This window comes from Marmota marmota, unplaced genomic scaffold (assembly GCF_001458135.2).
Source record: "Marmota marmota marmota unplaced genomic scaffold, marMar, whole genome shotgun sequence".
Classification (NCBI taxonomy): domain Eukaryota; kingdom Metazoa; phylum Chordata; class Mammalia; order Rodentia; family Sciuridae; genus Marmota; species Marmota marmota.
The window spans coordinates 12906197-12921983 of record NW_026000142.1 but is presented as its reverse complement, the minus strand read 5'-3'; the positions used below and the strand labels follow the sequence as shown (position 1 = coordinate 12921983).

The 15787-nt window shown below is 33.1% G+C and overlaps 1 long non-coding RNA gene across 1 annotated transcript in view; it reads right to left on the bottom strand.

Annotated features, from left to right (window-relative positions):
- Nucleotides 1-6396: 6396 nt before the first annotated feature.
- The window catches only part of LOC125611372, a 93570-nt gene continuing 84179 nt past the window's right edge, over nucleotides 6397-15787 (bottom strand). The window contains exons 2-3 of the long non-coding RNA XR_007341540.1: nucleotides 9646-9745; nucleotides 6397-6539 (exon numbers count right to left, since the gene is read on the bottom strand). This is a non-coding gene — a long non-coding RNA (uncharacterized LOC125611372). The remainder of the gene's footprint in view (nucleotides 6540-9645; nucleotides 9746-15787) is intronic.

Sequence of the window (15787 nt, the reverse complement as noted above, 5' to 3'; positions counted from 1 at the left end):
GGATCTACTCTATTCTTCATGAACAAGAGCTTGATATTTGTTCTTTAATGATAATAAAGATATTGAAACTAAAACATATCCTGCCAGAAAAAAAATATCCTGTTGGATCTTGTTGGAATCCATTTTTTACCATCACTTTAAGTCACAAAATTATTTTAAATAGCATGAAAATAATATTTTAAATTTATGAGCAAAAGAAAATCTTTGTGGCCAAATACATGAATATTGAAATAAAAGACTTAAGTTCAGACCTTGATTATTAGCTTCTAAGTGCCAGTGAGAAATTTAGTTGTCCTCTCTGGGCCCAAGTTTTCTCAAAAGAAACACCTACATTATCTCTAAAGTGTTCTTGGCTATTATTATCAATATTTATGCTCACAGAAATTAATATTTCCAAAAGTTACTTATATCAGAAATCAACTTATAAAACTTACATGTTTCTGGGATAACCTTGGAAATAAAAAGATTTTCATGTTTAAATTCAAACTGTGAATATCTAGAAGAGATTGATTTTAGGAGAAGGAAAGCCCTTGATTTTTGAAATTATATAGAAAATTACTTATTTCTCATTTGGAAAATGACATTTGTAATGGTCTCATCTGATTACACAAAAATGTGCTATGTGAATGTGACTTATTTTCTCATCCTTCCTAGTCAACATGAGAGCAAAAGAGAAACATTATAGAACACTAAGGAATGACTAGAAATGTTAAAAAGGCAAATAACATCATTTCAGTAGTTAGCAGAAAGCAGATGGCCTAGTCTGTTAATTACAGCTAAAGGAAGATTCCCCTATGTTGACTGAATTTCAGACTCATCTTATTCTGTGCAAACACTATGCTGTTAACACATGTAAATATTCTTAATTTTGGTAACTGCATTTCAATCATTTTGAGACTGAGGCCATATCTTTTGATGTCATAACAATTCAGTAGCCAAAAGTAGAAAGCACAGAGACATTAATTAAACCTTGATATATTATATGATATTCATTTTAAAAGGCCAACTTAAAAAGAATCAAAGACATTCTTGAAAGTCGGCCTCCAGAAAATGAAAATTCTAAACTCTAGACAATAGTAATTATTAGGCTTTTCAGGATCACCCAAATAAGAGACTCGTTAAGTAGAATGTTTTATAGTCATAAAATCTTTCAAAGATTTTTACCCTTTTGGTTTATTTTATCTATTTATTTTAAGTGATAGTTGTGGCTACATATGTATCATATTATTACAAGTTTGCTTTCATATTTTTAAGTGTTTTCAGTTATTTTCTACTAAGTCATCCACTCCTGTTTATAGGCCTGTCAACGCTCTTTTTATTAATGTTCTAATCGTAAGCATCCTCACAAGTACCTAATGACATATCATCTCCCTGACATTTGATTGAATTACCTCTTTGTTTCATGATGCAAGAACCATGTTGGCTTTGTATTTCAACTAGTTCAATATTCAGTTTGTCACAAGATTGATGCTTAACCAATATTTGTAGGATGATTGAATTCCAGCCTTGTAGACGCCCATATACTAATGTGTAATCAACCATGACAATACCCTGAAGTTGTCTCTTTTCCTGGAGAGTCTTCTTTCAACCACATTCCCCTAGGATGCCTATAGGGTGGCTGGGAAGCATGGGGCTTAAATTACCCAAACTGTGCTTACCATGTAAAATTTTGCCAAGCCTAACAGTATACCTGGCTCTGTCTCAAATATCCATGTGTTACCTCAAACACATGTGAGTGAGATTATGTATGAGCATTCTCTTGAATTTTTGAACAACGAAATATCTCAATACAATCACATTCACCCATTCTTGATATAATCTCAGGTTGCTATCTCTGAAAATGCAGCATATTTTATAGTCATGTGATTTTTACTAAAAATTAAATAAGCAAAAGGCATGGATGGTACTCTTTCTGTCATGGAGCCAATTCTATAAATTGTCTAGCATTATTTTGGAGAAAAGAAAAGAAAGCTCAAGTTATACAAGTATTTCTAACAATGGTTTACTTTTTCCTGTCTCTCCTTCCTCAATTATTCATCAAAAACGAAAAGAGAGAATATCAAAATTTACATATCCCCATGTGACAGATGCTTTAGGCATGAGATTTAATTTAACCTGTACAACCATGTATGGAGATATTACTTACCCTAATATTTTACACATGAATAGTAGAAATGAACTGTCCAATGGCTGCCTGGTTAGTGAATGTCAGAGCTAGGATTTAAATCTTTGCCTCTTGGATTCTAAAATATATGACCTGTGTTCTAATATCTCAATGCAGCAAGTGTACATTGGAATTCACCCACCCTAATATACAAATGTGTTTAACCAAGTTGTCAGACTTTTTCATAGTGAGAGCTGAGAGTGTACGAGACTCCATAAGGGAACTTTCAAAAAGGAAATTGATTATATATAGCTAAAAACTATATAAGCATTTAAATAGGTGTCTGTCTTGCTGCTTCAGTTTCACAGCTTATTTGGTCTCAAAAGGCAGAATCACTGAATAAATTTACCAAAAAAAATCTTACCAAGAAAAAATTCCTTATTTTTGAAAATATTTTTGTTGGATCACTATAGAGAGGTCCCACAGAGGTCTATTTGAACAAATTGCTTGAGTCAGCAACTCTTTAGAGACATCGTTTGAAAGATGTGTGATTTGGGATAAACACCTCTGAAGGAGAACTAACATTTCAGGGTTCTAGCCTGGCTTAGGGACATATTTTAAATAAGTAGTTAGGAGTCATTACTCTTTTCTAACTAGGAGTACACTTTAGGTTGGTGAAAGAATAAACTTTCTTTGCACAGGCTACACATGCTCATTCCTCAGGAGTAATTCAGGTGGAATCTAGATATAGTTTCATTATCTATTATTTCATAAGATTCCATTTAAAAACTGGTAACGTTCTATACTAAGATATTTGCTTCTAAGGATATCCTGGAGTAGACAGTGGAGAAAGAAAGACAACAGTGAAGTTGTGGTAGATGGATAAGATTTTATAAAAAAAAACCAAACTCTAAGAGATAAATAATAACTGGTATAAAATATATATGGGAATATACTTTAATCTATATCCTGAACTGCAATAATTTGGAGGCTTTATGAGTATATGGAGATATATATATATATATATATATATATATATATATATATATATATATATACACATTCATACACATAGATACATATGCACAATATGTAACTATACATATATTCATAGGGAGTGGTATATGGAAAACCAAGTCTAACAGAAAAGGATCATCACTAGTGGTAAATATATGCGGGGATGTGTTTAGTCCTGGAGATGAGCCAGTGGTACTTTAGCTATTTGAAAAATGTTTTAAACCCTCTAGTATCAGATATTTACAATTAAATATATTTTGAGTGAATGTGTTCTTTCATACAAATGCAATGAAGAATGCTTATTTTTTATTGGCTCTTTTTAGTTACACATGACAGTAAAATCTATTTTGATATATGTATACAAGCATGGAATTTATCTTATTCTAATTAGGACCCCAGTCATGTGGATGTACATGATAGTGAGAGTCATATGTGTACATATGGTATATTCATATGTGTACATAGGAAAGTTATGTCAGATTCATTTTTTAATGCAGTAATTAAATGTATTGTCAAAAATAACACATTTGTATTTGTATTCCCACCATGCATTATATTTGATTTATAGTTATTATTCAATATATGTTTAATTGAATTATAATCTCATTTTACCACATTTATACACAAATTACAATTCTCTTTACTCAGATATACTTCATCTAAAGCATAGAAAACTTTATTACTTTAATTACTTTTATCAGATATAGAGATTTATTTTAAATAAATTAAATATGGAAATTTCAAGTCATTAAAAGATTTTTATTTTACCTCCTAGAAAGAGGAAAGGAAACCAACTTTTATTGAATATCAGTTTTGCAATGTCCCAGGCAACTTGCATAAATGCTTCCCACTAGAACCATAGCAACTCACTCTTTCTTACAGTCATTTCAATGGATCTTAGATTGTAAAGACTATGCTTCCAAAGTTATTAGTTATTTTATTAAAATTGTAAAATAAATATTATATTTGAGAATAATGGATTTTAGCATAGTGTCCAAGTAACTATCTGTGGCTTGAATTTTCTTTGTACAACACCACTAGCTATTTATTCAGCAATTGCTTATGTTCCTTGCCACAGAGGAACTCATTACCTCCACAGATAGTCATCCCAGTTTCTCCTAATAAGGAGGAAAAAATCCTTGCTCTAAAATTCATCCACTGGTTCTAAATTTATCCCTTGGGTTTATATAGAAATATCTTATTTGACAGTTATTCGTATTTATTTCCTCAAGTTGTTGTAACAAAACAAATTGGGTTTCTTATAACAATGTATTTATTTTCTTGCAGTTCTGGAAGCTAGAAGTCTAAAATCAAGATGTTAGTAGGGCCATATTGTTTCTCAAGACTCTAGGAGAGAATCTGTTCCAGGTCTTTTTTTTTTTTTTTACTTCCTGTTGTTCCCAGCAATCCTTGGCATTCTTTGGCTCTCAAATGCAATGTGCTTGTCTCTGTCTCCATCATCATAGTATTTCCCCATGTGTCTGTGTATTTCTCTTCTTAAAAGGATGTCAGTTACATTGGATTACAGCTCACCCCAAAGTTACCACCAGAACATGATTGTACCTGAAATCTCCTATTTCCAAATTATCTATTCACAGTTACTGTGGGTTAAGACCTTAATATATCTATTTGGGAGATAAAATTCAAGTGATAACATTGAGCATATACCAGAGTTTGGGTAGAGGAAAGCATAAATATAGCATATCTCCAGCTTGAAGGAGCTCAGTATAATGGGAGAAAAAATCCTGAGTAATTACTACATGTTTAAAATGGTTGAGAACAAAATACTATGGGAGTAAAAAGGAAGAGGTAACCAACCCTGAATAGATATGCAGAACAAGACTTTGCAAAGATTCATTGTAGCTGGGATTTTTCATGCTCATTACTTTCCTTCTTGATTATAAAATAATGTCATATTCAGTGAAGATTGTGGAAAACATGGAAAGCATAAAGCATACAAAAATCATATACTGAACTTAAATATGCATTTAAAATTAGCTAGTATTTCAGTGAGCATTTTTCAGTGTTTTCTCCATACTATAAAAATTTCCATGCAAAAAAGGACCAGGCTTGGCATAATGCCTTGTAAACTTTTATTTTAACTATTTAATAGGATACTAAGAATGCTTTTTACTTCATGAAATATTCTTTAAAAATCTTTGTGTTATAAGGCAGTCTTGCTGATGGATCACAATTTATTTAAGCTCTATGTTTATAGAAATAAAATATTGATTTAAATTGTTTTATCCTTAAAATATTTTAGCAATTTTCATCACAATAAGCAAAATTTTCCATTACTTCTTAGAATTACTTCCTAAGAATAAATTTTAAGAATAAAACAAGTTTAAAAACTATTTATAGCTAGGAGTGGTGGTGTATGCCTGTAATCCCAGTAGCTCAGAAGGCTGAGACAGGAGGATCTAGAGTTCAAAACCAGCCTCAGAAAAAGAGAGGGGCTAAGCAACTCAGGGAGACCCTGTCTCTAAATAAAATACAAAATAGTCCTGGGGATGTGGCTCAATGGTTGAGTGCCCCTGAGTTCAATCCCCAGTACCTAAAACAAAATAAAACAAAAAACCCAAAAACTATTTAGATAAATATTACTAAACTGTGCTCCAGAAAAGTGCCTCTAACTGAAGTGCTTACAGCAGGGAATCTTCCTCTCTGCCTTGTAAGCATTGTGTATTCTTTTTTTGTCTTGGACACTTGATTGGTGAAAACTTCTCAACTGTGTTGGAAATATTTTCTCCATGTTGTTTGCCATTGAATTTTGCTTAATATGTTTTTCATTATTTGATTATATATACATATATATATATTTATATGTGTGTATTTTGTATCAAGTCAGATATCTTCCTTATGTATTCTTTCTCTGGTGTTTGTTGAAAAGGCCTTCTTCATCCTAGTATTAGCTATTTACCAGGAATTATAAGAAGTAATTTGAAAAGCAATGGTTAAACTTAATTTTTTCCACTTTCTAAAATCAATATTGTTAGCATCATTTCCTAAGTGATTTAAATTTTTAATTTTATTACACAAAATTATAGTGAAAGTTATAAAAATAAAAAATTCAAAAACTAGGAAATACTCCATGCTTATTGTGCTAATTATTGAATATGCATTAATTACTTAAAATAACAATTATATTATGTATCATGAGTTATCATCAACATTATCATCTCTAATATACAGCTGAGGAAACTGAAGCCAAGAGAAATTAATAAAACTCACATATTTTAAAGTTTTTTTTTTCTGAGGTAGTGCTTAGTGGCTATTGCTTCATCACAACACAATGCTTCATTTATTATAGCATTATCATTTATTATCATTTTCTCATCAGGTAAAAGAATGGACAAGGGTTAGGGGCGTGGATAAGTACTTATCTAGGATGCTTGAGGTCCTGAGTTCTATTGGAGCACTAAAAATCAAATAAACAAATAGACAACCACAAGAAAAAAAAACAAGAAGAAGAAAAAGAAAAGGGAAAGAAAGAATTAGTTTTGGTTTTGTATTATTTGGTGGATTTTGTTGTTGTTGTTGTTTTGTTTTTTTAGTATCAGTTCCTATTTGACATGTTCTCCATACCCAGTGCAGTCTAGGTTTCATCTGTGGTGCTCACTAATGATTTTTTAGTTGAAATACTAGCAGTTTAAAGATTCTTATAAATCCAATCATTTAATCACAGCTACTTTTGAATAGTATTGCTCTCTTATAGCAAAAGAGGTCATCTGTTCCTTGTTTGTCCAATAAGAAGCATCTTGAATCTCCTCTAGTTTTTCCTTGAGATATTGGTTATCTTTAGGGAAGAAAATGGCCAATCAGTTTCAGTGTCTTATCTCTACCTGGAATCTCTCAACTTGAACCCATTTAGTGTATTTAGAAGATCCATAGATTTTCTAGCACGTATGTGATATTCATCCCTATTTTGTGATCCTGAGGTAGGATATTTTTATATTTGTGTTTCTTTGGTCATTTCTTAAAGATATGGATGTAGATTTGGAGGTTAGATATTTACTTAGAAACCCGAAAAGATCTTTAAAGGATGTTTAAATGTCCTTTAGGCTAAAAAGGAAAACACAGCATTATAGGTAAGGAAACAATATGTGGTAAAAGGTAGGAGTAAGAAAGAAGTTGTCTGGATCTTATGTGGTTCCAATTAGAAAGATGCAATTTGGAAAGGCAGTTTGCAATCAGATTGTCCAAAATTTTGTAGGGCAAACTGTGATGTGGGCTTTGTTCTTCAAGAAAGCAGGAGCCATCAGAATCCATTCTCTCTACAAATAACAATTCTGCTAGTATATAAAACATTTATCATATTTCCCTTGAGAGTGTCAGCAAATTAATATACGTTTCTTCCTTCTCACATAACAGGGTTTTATTTCTTCAATTTTTTATTATTGTCCTATGTTTATGTGCAACAGTTGATAAATATAGTTATTCCCCCATCCTTTTGTAATTTTAAAATGCAGCTTTGCATATATATATATATATATATATGAAACAAAAGCTTTAGCATTATCCTCTGTTCTATCTCTCTCCCACCAACACAAAATACTAAATTGTTTCATTAACCAAGAAGATATTTTATTGATTATTTTTCTGCAAATACATAAAAGTTTAATTACTGAAATTTCCAGTGAATTTGTCTTTGGAAGATATACTCCAGACTTCTCGTTCTTTCTTTCTCTTCAACAAAGTATCATAGTCGATCATTTTGCATAAGTCTGAAGTAATATGATGTCCAAGGATCAAAAATAAGAGACAGCTAGGATTTAAATCAAGGCCTCTCAATGAGATACTGACTTCTAAAATTTCAGAATTACTTGTTTAATTCTTTTATCTTACAAAAGGATAATTTATTGGAGACTTTTAGTATTTTATTCTGTTGTTTTCTGAAAATTGGCCTTATAGCTGAGCTAATTCATTTTCCTATTTCCATAAAACTGGGAAAAGAAAAATCAAAGTTAATGTTTCCAGAAAGTTTTCTACTCATTATATCCTTTAGATTGTCTCTAACTATACTTCATATCTATAGTGGCTTTATTGTTAGCTTGGACATGGCATGGGATGACCTTTGTTGAGTATCAACTTAAATAGGAAAAAAAAAACAATGGCTAACTCTGATACAAAAAAATATGGGGTAATGGCAAATACATCCTAAAATATATTAAGCAATTTTCCTGAAAGTCATCCAATGGAAATTTGGAATGTTATTTAATGTTTAAGTACAGCCTCACCCACCATTCTTATTCAGGGGTAAAATTTAACAACTTCCACTAAAGTGACAGAATACTGAATACCTAGATTAAGAAGAATTTTGAGGGAAAAAAAAAGAATCCCTCATGAAAATTAGTACTCAGGAAAGACATACTATGGGAATATTTAGTAAATCTTCTATAGCAAAAGATGACTCCTTAATATTTAAAATTTGACTGTTTATGAGGCATATCACATAAGTATATGGAGTGTTGAGTGGTCTTTTGACATATCTCTCAACATGCTGTCCTGTTATCATCAGGATGTGACAGCATTTTTTATAATAAACTTATATAATAAAAAAGTGATTATTTTAGGAACAACAATAACAAAAAATCAAATGAAATACTTAAACTTGAGGAAACCTAAATTTAAAAATGAATAATTGTTTGTTGCTATAGTTGGCTATTTGAATGAAGTATTTAAGTCTCAAGTTTTTACAGGTTTGAGAAAACTACTGCATATTTCAACATGAGGTTGTAAGATTACCATATGGAACTTGCAGAGCACTAGGTTTATGTATGTACTCACATTGAAGGTATAAAGATTAGAAATGTATTTTGTGTAATGATGACAATCACCTTCCACCATCCTTGCTATTCCCCTTCCCCTTCCCTTTCCCTATCTAGAGGTAATCTTCCTCCCATGCTCTCCCTCCCTACCCCATAATGAATGCAATGCATTCCACTATTGTCATGTATGTAAGAAATAAATAAAATAATATAAATATTAAAAAAGGTTAGAAATGGAGATTTGAAGAAATTTTTTGGGAAAGCTGTTAGTGAACTGTGTGTCCCCTATGATTAATTCCCTTATTATTCCAAGAAAAAAATAGGCATTAAAAGAACTATTCTGGGAGCTTGACATGCCATTAGACTATGGACTGAGTCTTAGCCAAGACAAATCAAATGTAGCCCACTGTCAGTTATTGAATGACTGACTGGCTGTCCCATTTGGAACTAAGAGAATCTGATACATTGGGATGGCTTTTCCTTTCAGAATTTGCTGGGGGCAAAGAATGAGTGTTTCCTATCAACCAGATGAGAGGAGTGAAAGAGGAATAGGTTAAATAGCTTCTATCTTCTCCAAGAAGATTGCCTGAAAACATGATTTGACAGTAGAGAAGCTGGAGGTATAGGATGAATGTCTAGGGCTGAGGATTTATACTGCCCTCTACTGCAGGAACTTTGAATAAGTGATTCCCAGGAATGGACTTAACTCCAAAGAACTTCGAAAAACACCTCATAGGAAAATACAACTTTAAATACCTGCCATGCCCAGAGAACAAGTTCAGTTCTCCTTGACGATATCTGACAAGCAAAATAATTTCTGCTGATTCATCTTTTCTCCAAAACCTGCCATCACCACCTAGGATGGAAACAACATGTTAGTAAGGTAGGGGAAAAGAAAAAAGAAGCATTAGGACACAAAATAGAAAAGGAAGCTGACTCTTTCTTGAGCAGTTTCAACATAGGGAAGATTTGGTATACGTATAGTTGGAAGTTTTCACAATGATATGAAGATTGTTCATTATTACATTAGAACTTTCATGTAGGAAACCAAAATGATCAGAGGGTACACTGAGAGTGACTAGAAAAATCAACAGTATCTGCCCTAAACTGCATATAAAACAAGAGAAGAACTGGCCTCACAGATTGTTTAAATGTACAGCCATTTCTTAGTTGCACCTTGAGAGCTTCTCATTCATTATAATGTATTTAACTACTTATCTCTCTCCAAAGTCATCCATGTTCTGAGTATGAGACCAATTTGATCCCATTTGTGGGCTCAACTTCATTCTAGCCCCAAGAATAAAAAGACCCCTGCGTCCCTACATAGTTCAATAGTTCAGGATCAACTTAACTGACTACTGGCTTCTCTCACCTTGTAACTTTCACCTTGTTTTAATGGCCAGCCCTTAAACATTGTGTTGTTCCTTGGCAACAAGCAACCATCTTGTCTTTGAGCTCTGAGGTCCGCTTTTGATTTGGCCCTGAAAAATCAAAACCAGCTATTTCTTCTCAGGACCTGAATTCCAGTCCTATTTGCTGGAGACTCATAACACATTGCCAGTCCACCTGCCAGCCAGCCCTCCCTATAGCTAGTTTCCAGAATTTCTCAAGCTGTATAGAGCTCATTCACAACCTTCCTGATGCCAAACTCCTGTCTGAACTTTTCTCTGTCCCTGGATCTATGCTCCATGTTTTTTTCTGAGACAGTTTTATATGTTGGGCCTCTTGATACTCTCCTTGCCTCTGAGAAGAAAAAGCCACAGATGCTGTCCTATGCCAATGTGTCTACTTCATCTCCTGGCCCAGGAACCCCTAATTACCAGCCGATGATTAGCCTAGGTCCCTTTAGTCTGCTGTGCTTAGATAAGGCCATACCAACACTTAAGAAATATTTATTTAGTTAGTCCTCTTGTCTAGGTGTTTTGACATTTTATGAAGAAATACCATTAATATAGGTTTAATTTTTAAAAAAATGTTTAATATATTTTTAAAATCTAATTCTCCATTAAATGTTTTCTATTTTTCTTCACCCAACACTCCTGAATGATAGTTACAGTGAGGAGAGGACTTTTCTGCAATCCAAAACCAATTTATCAGGACTTATGAAAATAAGCCTCTTCCAAGGCATGGCTGCTTCCTGACAGCAGTGCCACCTTATAGAACAGGTGTACCAATGTGTCTTGGATTGATTATGTACACTGATTTGTAGAAATTGCATCATTATTTGTTATCTAAACCAACTTACCAACAAGAACAATATTTCCCTGATACCAAAGAGGTTGTCTAGAAAACAATCTTGGATTTACACAACAATACAAAGCGAATTCCTTTTGTTTCTTTGTTTCTTCTTGGGTTCCATAGATCCTATCTGTTGTCACTGCCCCATGACACTTGTACAGTAAATCTTACAGCATAACTATACCCCATCATTCTGGGTTCCTTCCGTGAAATATTGTATTTTAATATAAGTGGTAGAACAATATTAAATTCTAAAGTTTTGGTTTAGTTGCAAATGATGACAAAACCAACCAACAGTGATTTAAATAAGATAGATTATCATCATGATTAGTATAGTCACTTCATGATCATCATCCAGACTTGAGATTTTTGCTTTGCCATTCTCTTGCATCTTTTGGGCAAGCTAGCTGCTCAGGTTCCAGCCATGAGGCCCACAGTTTAGGTAACACCCAGCAGGGAATAGGCACAAAGCACATGTTTTCCATTTAAGGACATTTTCTAGAACTCAAGACACTTTTGCTAAATCCCATTTGCCAGAATTTAATGGCATGACCCCATCTATGTACAAAAGAAGCCTGAAAAATGTAACTTTCATTCTGAGTAGCCACATGCCTGGGATAAATGTTGGGATTTTATTACTAAAGAATAAAGGACAGAAAGATACTGAGGTGAACACATGCTGTGCCTAACAAAATTTCCCTTTTACATTTTGGCAGAAGTCTGCTTTCCTAGAATTATATTTTAACATATCTATTTGCTTATAAAATACTATCTGATTTTTGGGTCTTATTTTACATTTTATTTAATAATAATGAACTTTCTTCACTAAACTCTGGCCTACCACCAATATTTCCCTTAAGCATATTTTTTTAGGTCAAGTCTTGAGGACTTTGTACAAATCTTATTCTCTTATCATACTGTACAATTATTAAGTAAATGTTATTTAATTTTAATTCACCCATAACACTTAGTAGAAAAAAATGTGTGCAGAAAATGTTCATTGAATGAAAAATAAAATGTGTTGGCTTCATCTACGAGTTAAAGTTCCTTGGAATCAAAACCCACAGCACAAGAGATGAAGAAACATATTTAGTTTCTAAATTCTTATATGCAGTTTAAATTTAGTACCAAGCAAGAGGAAGCATTTCTTCTTGATACTGAATGAATAATTCACAAACAAATTCAGGATCAGTCTTGCCTCTTTTATGAGACTAACCACAGAATACATTACAAACCTCACATTTTATCCTCATAAAGTGTATATTTATTAGACATGCCATTCCTTCAGTATGATATATTAAATTTATAGACAAATATTTTCTCAACAAAGAAAAAAGGTAGATTGCTATGAATTTGTACCAACCTGCTTGACATCAAATTTGAGCAACAGTTACAATAGATAACTGAACAGATAACTTGTGAATACTTCAGAGAGAATGTGGTAGTAATAAGAAGACATAAAAACAAGTTACAACAGATTAGATTTGTTTTCTGTTTGGATGGGTTTATCATAATGGAAAACCATGAAAACAGTTTGTCCCAATTATCTTTCTTTACAGTTTTTTGAAACTATATTCTTCCTTGTGTAACATGGAAGTAATGTAACAACAATAAGATAAATAAATAAAAAAGAAACAAATATTACCCTCCTCATAAAATCACTCCTTTTTTTTCCCCAAGTTCTCTTATTTATTGGTCTATTTAGCCACCAAACCGTTGTTTAAACACTTCCTCTGTGTTACATACAAAATGCTAAAATTGAAGAATTAATTTGATTCCACAGATATTCTTTGGAAAAGCTGGTGAAATATGAATTGAATTATAATGGAAAAATCATTTTCCTATTTGTTAAATCACACCTAGAGCATGTGAATTATTGATTTAATATCAACCTAAAAGAAAAAAAAACAATTCATAACTCAATCCTACTTAATATACATATCAAAGTCTTTGATATTAAAGAAGTAATTCTCATGTGTGCAGGTATACAAATGAAACAAAATTTTAAGTGATAGGTGATAAAAACTAGAAGTTATTGCTACTCCTATTGTTTTGTATACGTCTCAGGAATTGTGTTCATACTATTGATGGCAACTAATGCTTTTTTAAAAAAAATATTTTTCTTTAGTTGTAGATAGACAGAATGCCTTTATTTTATTTATTTATTTTCATGTGGTGCTAAGGTTTGAACCCAGTGCCTCACATGTGCTAGCAAGTGCTCCATCACTGAGCTACAGTCCCAGCCCCCGCAACTAATGCTTTTAAAACAAAATTGGTTATATATCAACCATTGTGCTTAATATTTTATCAAAACTGAACAGAAATATTTGGGTGAGACAACCATTTTATAGATGAGGAAACTGAGGTAAAAATTACTTAGGTAACAAGATCCCCAGATGATGATAATGAGTAAAACCAGGATTCCTGGTCTGGTCATAAAGTCTGTCTTGTTTTATTTTGTTTTTCCTATGTTTCTTATCTGAATACTAGGAAATTCTCTATATCTCAGTGCTTCTCCCAATCCTTACCTTACTGTGAAGTGTTCCTGCTATATCCTCATTATATTTATGGGTCTTTATAATTTAATACAAAAAGATGGGTTCAGAAGAGACTTTCATTCTTTTGTAATGACAGTCCTACTCTCCTAAATCTGCCATAAGTGACAATGAGGATCCATCTGGTTTTTTATAAAAGTTTTTGACTATTTGCCTTTCAGACTAGTGACCTTGTTGCCTATGCCCAATACATTCTTCCTTGGGAATTACACAATGGCATGGTTCCTGTCAATTTCTCTTTATTGACCTTTGCAGTCTTCATATCCAAATTTAGACTAGTGCTTTCTCTAAAATCTGAAAAATGAAATTATCTGGAAGACAAGGCGAATATTTACTAGTGCACTGATTTTTAGCAGAATTTAACTTTAGAAAATATCTGGACAGTTTAGATTTCTATTATGCATATCTTTTCTTTCTGGGACAGCTTTTTCATTTGACTTTGGCGGTACCTTCCAAACACCTTCTTTCTGATAGTCCCAGACCATAGTTATTGCACTACATTGTCATCATTCATTTTTATTCTCATCAGGATGAGGACATCCAGAGTTTGTTCCAAAGTTTTTAGAAAATCAGAATTAGTTTTGATATTTGAAAAATGATGTTTCAATATCAGCCAAGTCCATAGCCATAACAAGGAAGAACTAGTTTCCAAAGCAACAGTAACCAAATTGCCCCTAAGAATTCAACTACCTGGATTATTTATTTCTCAGATTTTTCAGTAAGGATAATAAAAAGCAAGTACACAGGAGCCATCCTATAGTTACAACAGCTGACATTTGAAAGAAATGTAGGGTTGCATTTAGAAGAAATAAATATTTTGAAGCATCACATCTGTGTATTATTCTTCCAATTTACTCCACCTTAATGATAAGGAAAAATATGTTTAAGGAAAAAGATGCTTTCTATATCATGCACAGGTTAGATGTCCTGTGGTTCATTTCCCAGCACCACAAAAAACAAAATTAAAGCACCTAATCAAAAAAGAAGAAGAAGAAGAAGAAGAAGAAGAAGAAGAAGGAGAAGGAGAAGGAGAAGGAGAAGGAGAAGGAGAAGGAGAAGGAGAAGGAGAAGGAGAAGGAGAAGAAGAAAGAGGAAGAGAAGGAGGAGGAGTGGGGGAGGAGGAGGTGATCCACTAACTGGGACCAAAAAGACATAAATTTCATGTGCCACTTAAACGTATGATACCTTTCTACCATCTTTCAAAAATGAGGATTTTTTTTAATGGTCCTTCTATAGGTCCCTTAGAATGATCTCTAAGCACATCTTTCTTTCTCTTCAAGCACACACTTTCATTCCTTTAAATATGCTTTCTCCACAAGCAAAGCTGAATATTTGATGCTGAATAGTTAGCATTTCCTATATTAGCACCCCTAAGGCATAGCCCTTAAATACTAGCCTTACAAATTACCCTCACCTATCATTCAAACTCTTAACACAAAATATATAGACTATGTAAGTTACTTTTTTATTATCCTCCTTTCCCCAGGGTACTAGAGTTCTACATTGGATGCAGAGTTCAGTGGTACCAACGACTTTAAAAACAGTTTCAATGACTTTAGCATTGAATGTTCTCCTTTGGATAGAAAGAAAACAAACAATGATGGCCCACAGCAGAGCTACTCAGAAATATCTCATACATAATCTATCCTAAAGAACATGGTTAAATTGGGTGTGGTGGTGCATGCCTGTAATTCCAGTGCCTAGGGAGGCTGTGGAAGGGGGATTGCAAGTTCAAGGCCAGCTTCAGCAATTTAGAGAGGCCTTAAATAACTTAGTGAGACCCTGTCTCAAAATAAAAAATAAAATGGTTGGGGACATATTTCAGTGGAAAAGTATCCCTGGGTTCAATCCCTAGCACCAGAAAGAAGGAGAGAGGGAGAGGGAGGGGGGAAGTGAAGGGGAAGGGGGAGATGGAAAGGGAGAGGGAAGAGAAAGAAAGAAAGGAAGGAAGGAAGGAAGGAAGGAAGGAAGGAAGGAAGGAAGGAAGGAGGGAGGGAGGGAAGGAAGGAAGAAAAGAAATGAAAGAAAGTTGAATTGAGCGAAATGAAACCTATATTTTTCTGGACCTATGTATTTGAAATATAGGTAAACTATTAAGAATGTTT